This window comes from Crocodylus porosus, unplaced genomic scaffold, assembly GCF_001723895.1.
Source record: "Crocodylus porosus isolate Cpor-Errol unplaced genomic scaffold, CroPor_comp1, whole genome shotgun sequence".
Lineage (NCBI taxonomy): Eukaryota > Metazoa > Chordata > Crocodylia > Crocodylidae > Crocodylus > Crocodylus porosus.
Genome location: NW_017728911.1, coordinates 39,060,150 through 39,076,597, shown reverse-complemented (window position 1 = coordinate 39,076,597; position 16,448 = coordinate 39,060,150). Strand labels below are relative to the sequence as shown.

The following is a 16,448-nucleotide window of genomic DNA, read 5'->3' as shown; positions in this document are numbered from 1 at the left end:
GATCTGCAGTTGGTCATGTTCTGCTAACTAGAAATGCCTGCCAAATTCTGAAAGAATTAAGCGACTGATCCATTTTAAATGCCCTCCAGATAAACACATGCACATTTAGCAGTCCACACAGCAATGTTAACTTATCAGCCATCTGCACTGTACATACCCATTTTCCAGTGCTGGAAACTATGCTCAACTCAAAGGCACAAGAAAGTATAGTGAGCCTAAAGAAAGCTGTTGTATTTTCTGTTCATCTCAGATGCACACGGTCTAACCATAGTTTGTATTTCCTAGCTAGCAAGCTGCTGAAGAATTCAGGAGAGGAAATGCTAAGAACAAAATGGGATCAAAGGTTTAGCTATCTGAATTATGTGCTTACAGCTAGATAACAGCATGGAGCGATTTTAAATTAGGAAAGAGGACAATAGCTGTAGATAACCACCCATTTATCTATGCTTGAGGGACTACCTTCCGTTCAGCTGGATGTCTCAACTCCCATCGAGTACACTGGACCAGGAACCAGTCTGTCATGGCAGAGAGCTCCAGCATGTAAACATGGGACTCCAAATCCCAGAACACACAGCAAGAGACTGATGGAGGACAGGGGGAAGGCAATGGTTGGGAGCTGCCGGCAAGGACTAGTTCTCCTTGGCCAGACCCCAGAGGGAAGTTTTTGACCTTCCCTGGCCTTCCCTCAAGCTGACAACTACTCTCATGAATTGCCTGTACTCTCTCAGCAATTGGAGTACTCTCTTTCTGTTCTACTTGAATGCTGCCTGCCACAAGGTGACACAGCCAGCAACTAAGGATCAGTCTATAGTAACACTGTATTTTTAATTATATAAACTAGAAATATTTTTTAAATTCCCAGCCAGTCAGGTCTGCTGTGTAATTACTATTAGCAAGCAACATCCTGCAGTCCAGGATTTAGCGTAAGGGGAGAATCACGAAACTCCATCCCAGGCAGTTCAGGGCACGAGGCATTCACGGAGGCAAAAGCCACACGACAAAAAGGTGCAGCTAGCTTGCGACCATGAAAAAACAGAACCACGAGGAAAGGGAAATTACCAGCATCGTGGCTTACACAGCTCTAAAGGGAAAAATATTAAAATTTCACTAATGCTACTCGCTACATCATAGGGGCTGAGCTTTCCGTTCTATCTGACCATACCACACCTTCTAAAAGCTTTCCAAGGCCAGAGAAGTTACTGGATTTAGGGAAATCAGATAATACAAACACTTCCATCTTCCTGACTGACTCATAGATTTCCCACTTTAAGCAATGAACCCCTCCTGATGCAATTAAAATTATAGTCAACCGTTGCCGTTGCAGCTCAAGACTATGTTCAAGCATTTACATGACACAAATATATAATTCTATACCGGGGAATCACTTTGATTGATACATGGCAACCATTCCATGCCAGAAACTACCCTAGTCCTGAAAAAAAAGGGAGAGTGAGGGGAAACAAAGTAAAAAAAACAAACAAAAAAGTTTCCATCTGAAACTAAAAGGAAATTAAAGAAAATAGATAACTAAACTAACAGGAAGGACTATGCCACAATATTACAATTAATCTCTGCTCTTGCTGGCAGTTGGCATGTAGTCTTTACATAACTATATAGCAAACTTTTTATTTTGCATCTCAGCTATTCACATTCTTTACTATGTTATGTATTAATTTAAAAGGCCAGGAAAAGAAAAAAAATTACATGTGTAAGAAGCTAAAAATGGCATAATATGCAAGTGCCTGGTGGATTTTCTTTCAAATGAAAACAAACACCAAAATCTTAAAAAATAAATCAGAAATCAAGTTTCATCTTTCTGTGCTAACAGAGAACATCTTGGATAACCTAAATACAGACTACTTAAGTTATAGGTATGCCCTTAATTGAAAAGGAAGGGGCCTGAATCCTTAAAGAGACTTTACCTCCCATTGCTTGAATTCAACAGGTGCCAAACACCAAAATTTCACACAAGCTGCACAGATTTCTGCTTCTCATTGAGTCAATTTGACTTGCAAGGTTTCTTTAATGTCACAAAATTACTAGTTCTTTAATCACTCACAAGTTTGCCAGGGCCAAAAAGGGGAGCAACAAGACATTTCTAATTTTTAAGTGCCATCTTCCTATATGGGCAGTTGTATAACAAGTACAAAACCTCCTGCAAGTAACCGTCAATGTGCCACAAGGCTGTTCTTGGTAGTCAATCGTAGAGAAGTTAGGCTGGAAGGGACTATGAGAGGTCACTTAGTTCAGTCGTCTATCTGAGGAAGGATCTTCCCTACCCAAACCATCCTATACAAGTTCACTGTCTAACCTCTTAGCAGAAGTCACCCCTGACACAAAACCCAAGATATAATACCCTGCCAAAGGTAAAGCAGAAGGACCACAGTGGCCAACATCTTCTGCTGCAAAGATTATCAATATACGTTGGAGAGTTCCAAGGAAGAGGGCCATGCCCCCAGCTAGAGGAAGGCAAAAATCCCCACGGCCCATACCAATCTGACCATGGGGTAAAATTCCTTCCTGACCCCAAATATAGCAATCAGTCTGATCCTGAGCAGAGGGCCAAGACCCTCTAGCCAGGAACCTCCAGGTGTAGGTACCAGACACAGCACTGACACCCCCCGGTCGAAATCTTCAGCGTCAATACCCGATGATCCGGAGGAAGGCTCTTTAAAATAAGTAAGCCACCCTGGTACATGTACTACCGGGGGAAAATATTACCACCCAGCCCTGGGCATCCCTCAGCCCTGGAACTCCCTTCCCCATGAGGCTCGCCAGAGCCCAAACCCCGACATCTTTTGCAAGCAGCATTAAATCTTCCTAAAGTCAGGCTAAGCTAAGATATTGCTGGGGAATTTTTTTAAGATTTTATTTCAATACTCTACTTAAATTTCACAGTTTTTCTGTCCTCTTGCTTTGTTCTATTCAACATTCTCTTGTTTTATAAGTTATTTTGTTCTCTTACTGTAATCTGTCCTGAGCCTTTGTTGAGAAGGGCACCATATAAATTAGATTCATCTCTCATTAAGAAAACCTGATTGAAACTCAGTTTGTTCTCCCCCTGCATGTCACTTTAGTGTTTTTACTGCACTCTGATACAGAGAAAAATGTTGTGTAAATGCTACATATTAATCAGGCCATTTTCAATCTTCTTTCTAACTGATTCACAGACACCATTTCCTGAAGCATCTGGCTTTCCTCTGAAAGTCTCCATGCAAATACCAGACATTAAAACTCAAGAACAGATAGCAGATAAGAAACCAACCCAATATACAGCCTACTTTTTGTATATTTTGATATAAACTTTACTCAAAACTGTAAGAATTAATTTATTTTTCATATTTACTGAAAGCCTGAAATAAAACTAATAGGAAAAGGAAGCCTTGATTATGCTCACAGAATGAAAAGATCTGGTTTAAAACTGGTTATGTAAAAAGGCAGAAGCACGATAAAGAAGAGTTATGAAAAATTCTATCATGTCAGGAAGGGGAAAAAAAAAAAAATGGAGCTGGATTGAGAGGCTGTATTTTCTCCAGCTCCAAAAATATTCTGCTCCACCTCACCAACAGTACCAACGGCTAAAAATAGCAAGCACAGGATCTTGCTGCTGAGAAATGCTCCTTGAGATCTTCAGGGAAACCAAATGTTAGATATCCATTCAGGAACGTCTCCCTTTGAGCCTTTAACAAACCTCTACCATCCCAACAGCTAAAAGGAATAATTTATTAAAGATAATGTGATGGTTCCTAATAATGTGATTTCAGCTGGACATCTGATTACCAGTTTATCAAAGAGGTAGGAGAGTCATGGGAGAAAGGGCTGGAAGGGACCTCACAATGTAATTTAATCCAGCCCCCATGGTTTCTTTACTTCTATTTACACCTGGGAAAGGCATTAGACAAGGTTTGGGACATAAAATACCCTCTCTCGATCTGCAGAGTGGGGCAAATACAGCTGAAGCCGAAAATGAGGTAAATCAATGACAATCAAATTTTACCTGGTGTTTAGCTTAGGCTGCATTTACTTCTTTTCCAGACCCAAGACAGGCAGACAGAAGGCAGGACAGGGTAGCACATGAGTGACAAACTGGTTCAGAGAAAGTACAGCCAGGTTCAAAACCTGTGTATTGTGCAGATAGTACAGTCAGGTTCAAAAAGGATTGGACAAATTCATGGATGATAGATCCATTAATAGCTGTTGAAGATAACAGTCAGGGATGTCTCTCTAAACCAATAACGGTGGATGCTAGGAAGAGCGACACAGGAGTCTGAACACGCCAGATATACCTTGATCATATGCTCCCCTCCTACAGCATCTGTTCCTGCAACTGCAAAAGACGGGCATGTTTGATGTGCCATAGAGTTACAGGCTTACCCCATCATGAAAAATTATATGATCTCCCTTCATAAGGGAGATCAATGTGGGGGCACCAACTGATTATTTGAGACAAATTAAAACAGAAATGGGAGTGAGAGTTACAGGTTCAAAACAAGGGATCTGGAAGGGGACATGGAGCAAAGCACACAGGCCAGCACACCGCCCCCCACCCCCCAAATAAGTCAAGGGAGCCTGCGGATGCCGACCAGTGAAACCCTGCCCAGAGATGCGAGCAGAGGAGCACCAGGAAGACAGCTTCACACTCGCCTGGGTTCCTCCCAGCCAGAGCCTCCTTCCTGGTCTTAGAGATGGGCCAGCTTTGCCAGAGCCACAGGGAGGTTGGCCAGGAGGTCCTGGGCCTTGGTGAGGCTGCAGACAGCGAGCGTGTAACAAAAAAAGTGCAAGGAGAGAGAACACGCAGCCAGAACCTCAGCAAGAAGAGGAGTTACAACCTGGCGCACTCATGGCAGGCAGGCACCAGGGTCTCCCCCTCTGTTGGCAAAAACAGCACGTGTCAGGAGTGTCCATAAAGCATGCCAGATACAGGCTCGTGGCAACAGCTCCGTGGAGGAGCTACTAGCTAAGGTCCCTGGTAGCTCATGGGATCAAGATGGAACACAGACTTGTCCACTGGGGAACCTTGCCCTCACCTAGGGGGTCCTGCCACATGTGGTCAAGGTGGGATGATGGACTGTGCGAAGCGTGTCTGCGTAGAGCTGCTGGCAGCGAGCTGCTCAGAGGTGGACAAGCTTGGCATGCTCCAGGTAGGGCAGGGAGAGCTGCAGGGCCTCACGACTAACCCTGGAGGGCCGGGGAATACTGGTGGGCAGGGACTGCCCTCGCACAGGACCTGGTCGATATAGGTGAGGGCAGCCTTCGCTTCCTAGAGTAAGTGGCAGGGAGCACGCAGCATGGGCAGCTCCACACACCAGGTCAGCTGGAGACAGGACGCTGGGCTAGGTGGATGGACCACTGGTCTGCACCAGTGCAGCACTTCTTATCGTCTTATAAAGGCATAACCTTTCTTAGGCAACAGTCTACTTGACAGCCTACTTCATAAGATGCCATGATCTATGAAAGCTTTAGCCTCTCTGAACCAGTTTAGGTCTCTAAGGGCCACCCTGCCCGGCCTTCTGAGTGACTGCAGACTAGCCTGGCTCACGATTGCTCTCAGATGCAAGAAAGAGCATTTTCCCCCCAAACCTTGTCCAATCTCTCTCCCAGCTATATAGTTAGCTCCATAAAAAGATTACAAAACAACCTTTGTTTCTCATGTAGTCCATGGACTGTCACAACTACTCTGAACCCACCACCAACTAATCAACATTCAAAAATGCTTTTCCATCCTTCCCAGCAAAATACAGCTAAGTCAATGATACACTACCCTATTGTGACTACATCATTCAGTGTTTAAGTTTCAGACTAGAACTGCATGCTTTTCTGACTGTGAGAAGTCATTGCTGAACTGCAGTGTTACCAGTGGTTTCTAATAATAGTAGGTTTATTTCTAAAGACAAATAGTTATGTAAAGTAACAGTATTAGGACAGTACAACATTTAGCAAGTATCTGCTACGGTAAACACAAGATGCTCGATTGCTTCTTCACCAAGTTACAGCAGTAAACAATTTAATACATCGGGGGGAAAGGGGGAGATGATTCAAAATGTTGCCTAGTAAATCTACAACCTAGAAGTCCTCAGGGGAGGAGGAGGAGGGGAGTTCTTGCTTCGGCAAATGCCCAAAATCTAGAGCAGACTTCAGCTCATTGCAACCGAGTACTTCTGCAGGCTTCTGAAGTTTTCCTGGATATGTTCAGCCTATGCAGCATTTCTGTAGGTTTAGTCGCCATCTCAAATAATCCTGCTGAAAAGCACTGACATGCAGGCTTTAAGTTAAGGCATGCTTTGCTGAATCCAGAGGTAAACACAGAAAGAGCTTCAGCTCCAAGACATGCAATCTCATCCTGAGATTGTAAATAATGCTCAGTTGGCAACATAAAGGTGCCAGGAGCCAGGAAATTCATGGCAAAAGCTACTTCTCACTTTCTGAATTTTGGTTTCACCAAATCCTCAAATATCCAGACCATGCAAATGGGTTCACTGCTCTCGTCTCCCAAAATAATTGAAAGATATTTAATAAATTAAACCTTAGAGCAGCTGCTTACAGAGACAAACACTGCTCTGCGCCCTCATCCTAGGGGAGGAAGCAGGGAAAAAATGAGTCTCAACTGGGACCCATATTCAATAAGATATTTCTAACCACGTCCACCACCACAATTCCTCAGGTTCCCACATATAAGCGCTTCCCTCCTCCTACTCCCAACCTCCCCCCTATTTTTAGCCCTGATCCACTTGCCTCTGGTTCAGAGAGAAAAAATGTGGCCACATCTTCCAAATGACTGCAAGGTCTGCCCACTGCGCCCTTTCCTTCTTACCACTGTTTAAATGTGCTGTGCCATGCAGTACACAGGATGGAGTCAAGTCAACCCTACGCAACCACTCCTGCCACCCCACAGCGAAAGGATGACACCAGCCACCACGGCTGCAGCCAACCAACCCAGCACACTCACGTTGATCATATAGAGTTAAGAAGGGCAGACCCCCGGGCAGCCAAGCCGAGTATGGACATAGCAGCTTTCATCAAAACCTTTTGAAGAGCTCCATAGGCCCAGGTTTCACAGTACATGTGAGAGGTGTCACGGGACCCATTGCACAGAGGAGCAAAATGAGGCACTTGGCTGAAAGGGCAGGCATCTAGGACTCCAAGAGTGAAGGGCACCATATGCAACCACATGCATCATATAGAGTATGGACATAGCAGTCTAGGCTTTTAAGGCAGCAAAAGCCTAAAAGGCTCCTAGATTCCTCTCTTTGGTCCACCCCTCACTGCTGCAATTCCACATTTCAGCCAAGTGCCTCATTTTGCTCCTCTGTGCAATGGGTCCCGTGACACCTCTCACATGTACTGTGAAACCTGGGCCTATGGAGCTCTTCAAAAGGTTTTGATGAAAGCTGCTGCAGGAAATGTGCAAATTATTCTTCCCTCTGAAGGAAGCAGCCTTCAGTGTCTGCCTGACAGGAAAAGAGTAACATGTTTGTCTTGGCTGCAGTGACCCCGCATTAGAGAGCCTGTTGCTGCGATATGTTATTGTGCAACCCCGAGTGCTTAAGAAAGCTTCCCTTCAAGTTTCCAGGCTCTGTTCAGACTGTTGCAATCACCACCTCATTTACACACACACACACACACACACACACCTCAGCAATTAGATTTCGGAAGCTGCTGTTCAGTACGTATTTAAAAAACCCCTACCAAAAGAAAAAAACAATTTCAATAAATGAAATCAAGTATCTGAGACCAATGGCCTGGAGAGGCTCCAAGGGCTAAAATTAACTCATGTAAACATGCTGTATTTTCAAACTTTCCATAACAGAGTTTATCTACAGGATGGATGAACTGGAACAGCCATGCAACCAGGTATATCTTCATTTGCACCATTTCTTAAAGAGTAAGTCGCTTTTGCTTTCGACAAAAATCCCCCGAAAAAAATAAACACGCACACGCTCCCCACAATGTGCTAATTACACTTCTGGGTAAGGAACACTTTGGAAGACCTACACTGAGGCTTCTCCAAGGTCAAGGATGCAATCTCTCAATCCTTATCCTGCTCTCTGACTCCTCCACCTGCTAGCTTGACTTTTAAACTGCAAGCCTTTCTGAAGCAAGAACCGTCCTTTATTACTTGTCTATACAATGTGTAACCCAGTGGGAACCCAACCAGGGGCCAAGACCCTACATGCCTACCATGAACTATGCTATAATAGGCCTCTATTAGCTGAAACACCCATTTTAAGAAGCCCATTGAGCAACAGAGCCCATTCATTCTCACATATGTTTAAACCCCGGGACTTGAAGTTCAAATCCCAAACGGCATTCAGGCACCTAAACATGAGCAGGCTGCTTTTCCGAGAGCAGTGCACCCTTGCAAGCCCCACTAAAGCAAATGCTTTCTGCAGATGTTGAGCAGGGGGGCTTTTTGGTTTTAAATCAAGTCCCTTAAACATGGCTTTTGGAAACCAAATGCAGGCATCTAGCTATGAAAATTCTGGTGTCAATTCCTAACAGCACCAACATCAATTGAGACACTGCTGAAGGTATGGAGCTAACATTGCACCACTCCTGTGAAAGAAAGTGTTTTTTGGCTAGACGCATCCAAGTGGCTGAAATGCTAGAAGCAGCGGACAAAGGCTGTGACCACTTGAGATATAGTGAAAAACTCAGTTTTGAGCCCATAGTTTATACAACGCAGATAGCAGAGTTGCTATTGATGTCTATAACGACCACCATCTTTATCTCACAGAGGGAAAAAAGCGCCACCTGTGAAATCCCAATGTTTAGGTCTCCTTTGAGAGCTAGCTGCCCCTTGGATAGCTAAAGAAAATGAGAATCTTCCTATTTCTCTCCAAATCCAACTTGGCTCCTCCTCCCACTTACAGATAAGATTGTAACCCAAGATGAACGTGCAAGCTTGTAGGACCAAGTTTAGCAAAGCCAATAAGCAGAAACTTAACTTTAAATCCTAAATTGACTATTTTCACATACTTTGCTGATTTGGGATTATAGTTCACTCTAGCAAAACTTTCACTCTCAGTTAAAAAGATGGATCCCACTATAATCTTGGACAGGCAATTTCTCCAAAGATCAGCCACTACGGGATCCTTTCAGAAGAAATATACTGAAATGTCCCAGAGGTGACCTCAATTTTGAGGCGAGCTATGCAAAAACTAAGCAATCTGCTAGAGTGTACTCAGGGAAAAAAAAAAAAAAAAAAAAAAATCTCCTTAGCATAAAAGCTAACGTTGATTTAAACTTCCAATGCACTTCAAAAAAAAAAAACAAAAAACCCCAGAGAGCCTATACTACAGAATGACTAGTTTTTATAGCTGAATTCAAGGGAGACCACATACAAATAAAAATTAAGGCCAAAATAACAAGATATTAATGTACTGCGTTTCTGGTTTAGTTCAGCCAACCACAGGAACAAAACCAAGTCAGCACTATTAAAAGAGCTGCAGAAATGGAAGTCAAAACACCGAATCCTTCAGCTCAGGTAGGAGCTGTCTGAACCTTAAACAGCACGCATATTCAAAACAGTAATAATCGCAACGATGCACCAGAAGGAGCTGATAAAAGCTCGATTCCACTCACAAAACTCACCAGTGGTTACACTCAGCGTGGATCTACCTAACAAGATGGAAAAGGCAGCAGTAGCTTGCTAAGTAAAAGTTTCATCTGCATCCAAACAGGACTCTAAGCGCATGCAGCTGTTTAGTGAATAAATCCCAGACACAACCAGCCTCCCACACTTCACCATGATCGCGACTCAGGAGTTATATGATGCACACTCGGATGCACAAAATGGCCAAGCGTCTGCTGAATTCTTATCAATGATTTACCATTTCTTAAAATATTTATGTTAATCCAAATGTGCCAATGACTAGCAGGTGGGCTAACTGCTTCCTAGAATTACGCAAAGCAGCGAGCTCCTTGCCCCAGTGAGGTCAGTCACAGCTTTGCTCTCAACTTCCACAGGCCAGGATTTCCCCAAGGATATTAAGTTCAAAACTGCAAAGTAAAAATCTTTTACCAAGCTTCAAGAGAGCCATGGAGCCAGCCTTTTACAACGGTACAGCTGTCTGACCAGAAGTCCTTGTCGCCTCCCTCCTGCTGCTGAAGGCAAAACCCCAGTTTCCATCAAGGTACCTTTTCGATTTGGGATGAAGTAAACAGGAGATTACAGTGGAGCATAACTAATTTCTTGTTGAACAGTCAACCTCCCATGGCATTTGTTACATTTTAGCACAAAAAGCAACTTCAAAAATTGCTGTGTTTTTTGAACACACATTCCCTGTGGTGTTGCATACACGGAAGTAAAGCTGTGAACTATTTACAGCACTTTTCAAAGCTGCGAGAGCTGAAACAATGAGAAGTTATGTTTAAATACACATCCTCTTGGGGAACTCTGATGGTGCTCAATTGCCTCATACTGCTAAAAACCAAAAAGATTGAAGGTATAAATGTTAGTGGCACACGAGCTAAATTGTAAAATACACTCTGATGAACCTCTGATGAACAAATAATTAAAACCCCCCAAAACAATTAGCACTGCCCAAAATAAATATTTTTTGGACAATCAGATTAGGCAAAATATATATATTTTTTTTATAGAATCCAATAGACAGTCAATTACTTTAATAGGATCTTAATTTCATACCCATCCCAAGTACTTTTATCAATGTCATTTTGCAGTAAATAATCATAATAGTTATAAAAATATTTCGCATACAAATTTTAAGCCTTCCAATGAACACCAGCTAGCTTGTCGAAAGCAGGCAGCATTTCTATGGGCTCATTAAGTTCTTGCAGGTTATTCGCTATTTCTAATTTCACATATCGACTTCAAGGTTGATTTTTTTAAACCCACACCAGTCCATACAGCTTGAAGTTTGAGCCTTTAGAGTTCAGAATACTCCCATTTTTCACATTTAACAGGCTCAGAAGACTGGAAGGAGAAACAAGAAAGCAAAACTTGTGAAAGCACCTGGTATACCAAAAGTCGGATCCTAGTGAATCAGGCCTAATAAAAACCCTGGAACATTAGATTTCCAATGCAAATGTCACATTTTATGGTAGACAAGGTTCTTTGGGCAAATGTGATAGTTGGTCTAATAAAAGTTAAGTAGTTGGAAAAAGTGTTCTTTGCAAGTTTTCAGGCACAAACACCCTTCTTCTGGGATAGGGTGAGTCTGCTGGTATGTAAGCACTATCATCAGTGCAAAGCATATAAATACATATATTCAATCTAGTACAGTACAGTTGATTCTGATACAGTGCTAATCACATTTTAGGGCTAAACATCATTCCACGAGGTAAGCAAAGTTATAGTTATGCTCATTGTATGCTTCATCAGCATCATCCCTCTTTATAATCTTACAAGTCAGATTGTGACAATATTGAATATTTTATTGATACCATATATTGAGACCAACTATCCCAAACACCTACTGGTTTAAAATTTGGCTTTTACAACATAAATAGTGCAAAACAATCATCATTTAACAGAAAGTATAGTAAAGCAATCAGCTATTAGCATAACCTGCTTGACAAGGATTTCACATCATGGCAACCTCACCATCTTCCTCAGTTTCCTAACAGAACAGAGCTGGCAGCATTGCATCAGCTGTAAAACAATCCAACTAATTTTCATAAACACTTTTTCTGATGACTGTGAACACAGGATGACCTTCAGTTAGATTCCTGTCTGAACACGAATTCTGTTCCCAGGTTTAGCCATGGTGTTGGCTCATTCCAGTAACCCAAACTAGAACTTCTAAACATGCGCATGGACACATGCAGCCGGACTGAGATGCACCCATCTTTTTTTTTTTTTTTTAAATCGGTGTTACAAAGGAGGATCAATTCTCCCTCATAATATTTATGTCAAGGCTTTTCCATTTCTTTCACAAAACCTGATCCAATTCCTTTTGAACTTACGAAATTGTCACCTATACTCAGGTAAATTAGAGTTATTCTGGCAAAGGCCAGGGAATTATAAGAGATACTAATCAGCCTGCCTTAGATGTTGTCCAATACAGATGCTTCCCTTCAGTTTGCAACACCTGAAGTGGCCAACTTCCTCGGTGACCCAAATCCTGTGCTCCACTGAGCTGGGAGAAAGCACACGCATTTTCATTAGAAAAGCAAACCTACTGGCAGCCCTCTCCGGGCTCGAATGGATGTTGTACATCCCTTCAACTCCCAGTTCTCTTTTGGCATTTATTTGTTGTTTTTCTATTTATTTATTTTTAACTGCAGGGGTAAAGAAGCAGAGCAAGAGCCACGTACCAGAAATGCTCTAAAAGCAGAAGTGAGAGAATCTGCTGTTTGAACAGAACGGCAGGGGTGGATTCATTCTACTAGTCCACAACCTGCAGGCTGCTATGTTCGGTTCTCAAGAGAGCGGAGCTGGTTTAAAAGACTAGTTTTAAGTCCAACATGGCTAGATTACTCCAGCGCCCTTGTAATGACGTAGCTCAGTGCTACAAGTCAGATGGCGGACTGCAAGCCAGAGAGGGCAAAGGAGATTAAGCAGCCATCAGGCAGTGCCCAACTTTCCGTGCAGTAGCTCCTGGTCAGGCAATCTGCAGCCAGCTGCTTTAAATGGAAGATCTACATGAGGAAGAGGAAACAGGACAGCTTTCCATTTTCTGATCAGCTCTATCCAATTCACAGGCCCAGACTATTGCTGGAAGACACTTGACACAGTCTAGAACGGTCTGAGGAAACAACCAATAGAAGCTTTTCCTTCTTTTGTTCTTGATAATAGAAATAATGAGTGGAAAATGCCATTTTCTGATAACATAATGTATTGCATAACTATATAAAACAGTATGGCTTGTACCCAAATGCTGTACTATGCCAAAAGATATCGTTTTGTGTTTTGCAAAATATTGTTTTCGTTTCGCTGTAGGGCAAAAATTGACTTCCAGCAACTTGCCAATCCACAATTCTACCCTCAGTTGAGAAGGGCTGGGGCGAGCGGAAAGAACCATGTGCAGGCACAAAGAGCTCTCCATTTCTGGGGTCAGTCTCTACTTGGAAAAGGATGAAGGAAAACCTGGCATCGATGGCTCTGTGCCAAACCCCAGCCGCATCGCTGATCTACACCAAGAGATCTGACCCACGTTCCGTTTCTGAAGAAGGGAACTTGTTCTTCAAAACTCAAGGCAAATCCCCAGCCCGTTTTCATTGTGACAAGAGAAGTAAGAAACCAGCTTCCCTATCAAACTCGGAGAGAATCCAAGGAGTAAAAGGAACTGAAAGACCCTGAAGTCAGGCCAGCACCCAAACAGGAAGCTTTGCAAGCGCCTAGCACAGGCATCGGCCATTTGAGGACAAAGTGAAGATGCGTCACTCAAAGAAACGAGTTCCTCACAGCAACAAAATGGAAGCCAGAATAATTTGGGGCAAACATCTACCCAGTAATCTAAGGCAGGCTGTCCAATTTGTAAGCAACCAAGGGAACCACCATGAACCACACCAGCGGGGACCGCAGACCCCAGAGCCCATGCTAGTGTGAACCACAGGCCCCCAACCCCACATGGGTGACCCCCTACCACCACTGCACTGCACTGCACTCACAGGCAGTCACTGCCTCGTCGAGGCAGGTGGTACTTATCCTGCCCCTCCTCCCCCCACCTCAGCTCCCGCACTGCACCACACTGCGGGCTGCCCAAGCACTGTTGGCTGCACCGGGGTGGGAGCAGTTAATCCAAAGCTGAGGGAGGGGAAGTAGGGGTGCTCCGCTAGAGATTTCCTGGGCTGATACCAATGGCCAATTTTTAACAAGCCATACTGGCCAATACCAATCCAATTGCCCATAGGTGGCCCAGCCGCTTGGAGAACAGCGTCTGACTTGTAAGTCTGTTGTGGGGGAAGACCGAGGCCCCTGCAGTGAGCGGGGCTGGGGCAGGTACTGCACAGCTGAGGTGGGGCATGGGACAGAGCCACGGCTCGTCCAGGGGGCGTGGGGAGGAAGGGGCGGCTCCTACTGCTGCACACACCCCAGGAAGGCATGGGAGGGGGGGTGCCCACAGATCTGTGCATGGGACAACGGTGGACTGCTGCTGGGGGTGGCACCATGTTCTTCCCAGCCCAGCCCCCCTGCCAGGAAGAGGCCAGCCCCAGTCCACAGCAGCAGCCCACCCTCGCCCTGCGCACAGATCCAGGGACACATGCCCCCATGCCCTCCCAGGGTGTGTGCAGTTGCGGAAGCTACCCCCTCCCCCCCATGGCTCTGTCCCACTCCCTGCCCCGGCTGTGCAGTGCCTGCCCCAGCCCCACTCCCTCCCTTACTGCGAGACTCAGTCTGCTTCCCCGCCCCCACATCCCTTCCTTCCCCAAATCCCTTCCAACAGACTTACCAGCCAGATGCTGCTCTCCATGCTGCCAGGCTGTGCTCCTGGCTGCCTGCGTGCTGCAATGCACTGTGGCTGTGCATGCACCTGGCATTTATCAGTGACATTATCAGCCCAAAAAAACCCCGATTGCCAATAACAACAATTTTCCTTATATCAGTGCTGATACAATATGGGACCAATGTATCAGTGCACCTTTAAGGGGGAGCCTAGAAACCCCAGCTGCAGTCAGAGTGATAGGGAGAGTGGTGACTGGGTAGGTGCCTAGGAGCTGCACATTAAGTCCTCATGGTCCGCATACAGCCCAGAAACTACGAGCTGGTCAGCCCCGATGCCAGATGTTAACTAAAAACCGGCATTTCCAATAATGTAGAATGTGGTGGAGATGTTAATAGCACAGCCTTCTCATACACTATAGTGAGAGGCACAGTGACTGTCAAGGAGGTTTACATCTGTAGGTTTCAGATTACTAACCAGTGGGTTTTTCTTACCAGCATATGCAGTAATTATTTTTCCTCGTCTTTATGAAAAGATTTTTCCCTAAACCATCCTGTGCTGTCCGCAGAGAGTGTTGCTACAGACTAGAATTACTGTTTACTTTCCACTACAAGAAGAAACCAAAAGCACTGGTTCTTGCACGCATGCATCTAGGAGCTCCTCCCCTCCCAGAAGACGAGAAAGGAAAAGTACTCTCAGGATTAGAGGCATAATGGAGGGAAAGTATCAAATACATGTGATCCAACCATACCCCTCAGTGCTAAATAATTCATTTCAAAAGCACTTGGCATGGTTTTAAGCTGTACCCATTATACTCACCCATTTCATTGTGAAAGTTCACGCAAGGAGAAAACTCCCTGTCATGTATAAACTGCTCGAGCAGTAAGACATGATGACAAGGCATGAATTATGATCTCTTAATTTAGGCTTGGTTTATTAGGCATGAGGCTGACAGTAGAGTGCTCTCACCACAACGGGGAATGAACGTATACCATAATTCATGTGCTAGAGTGTCTTACTGAAATTACAGCATTATACTGTTACTTTTAAAAGTATTTATAATACTAAGTGATGAGACACATTCTGAGCAGCTAATTATCCTGCATTACAGTCACTGCCTGGAATTTCTATGAACCAATTAAGAGACTCCAGACTGAAGCAAAGCTGATAATCGCCCTCTTTTAGAGAGAAATTCAACGTTACACTCAGTGTATTGGAACCAGAGTACACCAATTTCTGTTATTCCAGAAGCTGTTAATCACCTGGCTTCCATTTCATTCTTGTGCATGCCTCAGTCCACAACAAGTGAAAAACTAAGTATACAAGCCGCTAGACTTGCCAGCACACCTCAGTAGCAAGTTGTAGAGCAACAGCACCAAGACTGGACACTGTTCACCCAAGCACAGTTGTGTGTATTGGCATAAGCTCTATGGTCACAATCTGTTTTGATAACGAGCAGATTTTACCAATGTTCCTCCATGCTTGGAAGGGAGAACAGAGGCCGTTCAAACTGCAGCTGGAGACAGACATTGGACTTTTCAAGATCAGTTAACAACTTTGCAAAATGTTTTTGTATTTAACTATGGTGTTAAATATCCTAGCGGACTAGGCAAGCATTTTGTAGACGACAAAGTAAAACACTACAGAAATCAACCTCTAGGTATTAAGGCTGTACAGGACCAAAATGATTATCTAGTTTAACCTGCTGCCTTACGCTGACCAAATATGTATTTTTTTTTCTTTGACAGGCCCAAATATTGATTGATGAACTTTCTGACTGAGCCATCTGCTCTGAATTGCTCGCGCTTCCTTATTTTTAATGGGTTCCTCACCCTAACAATAGTTTTCTACCCAATCCACACTCCTGTGGGGGCACTCATGTACACAGAATTGGCGACATTTCTTTGTAGCTTAACAACTTGTAAATGCTGTGCATGAGATGCATCTCCTTGTGTGCCACAGAATAAGCTGCTCCACAAAGCAATCATTACACTTACCCAAAAATAACATGGCTCAAAACTCTGCCTGGATGCAGCATTAAACAGTGTACACACTAGTGACTGAAGTAATCCATTATTACTGAACATAAACTCAATATAC

General features: G+C 44.0%; 1 protein-coding gene across 4 annotated transcripts in view; it reads right to left on the bottom strand.

Annotated features, from left to right (window-relative positions):
* Positions 1 to 16,448, bottom strand: part of PIAS1 (protein inhibitor of activated STAT 1) — an 88,037-nt gene that overhangs the window by 29,502 nt on the left and 42,087 nt on the right. The window lies entirely within an intron of this gene.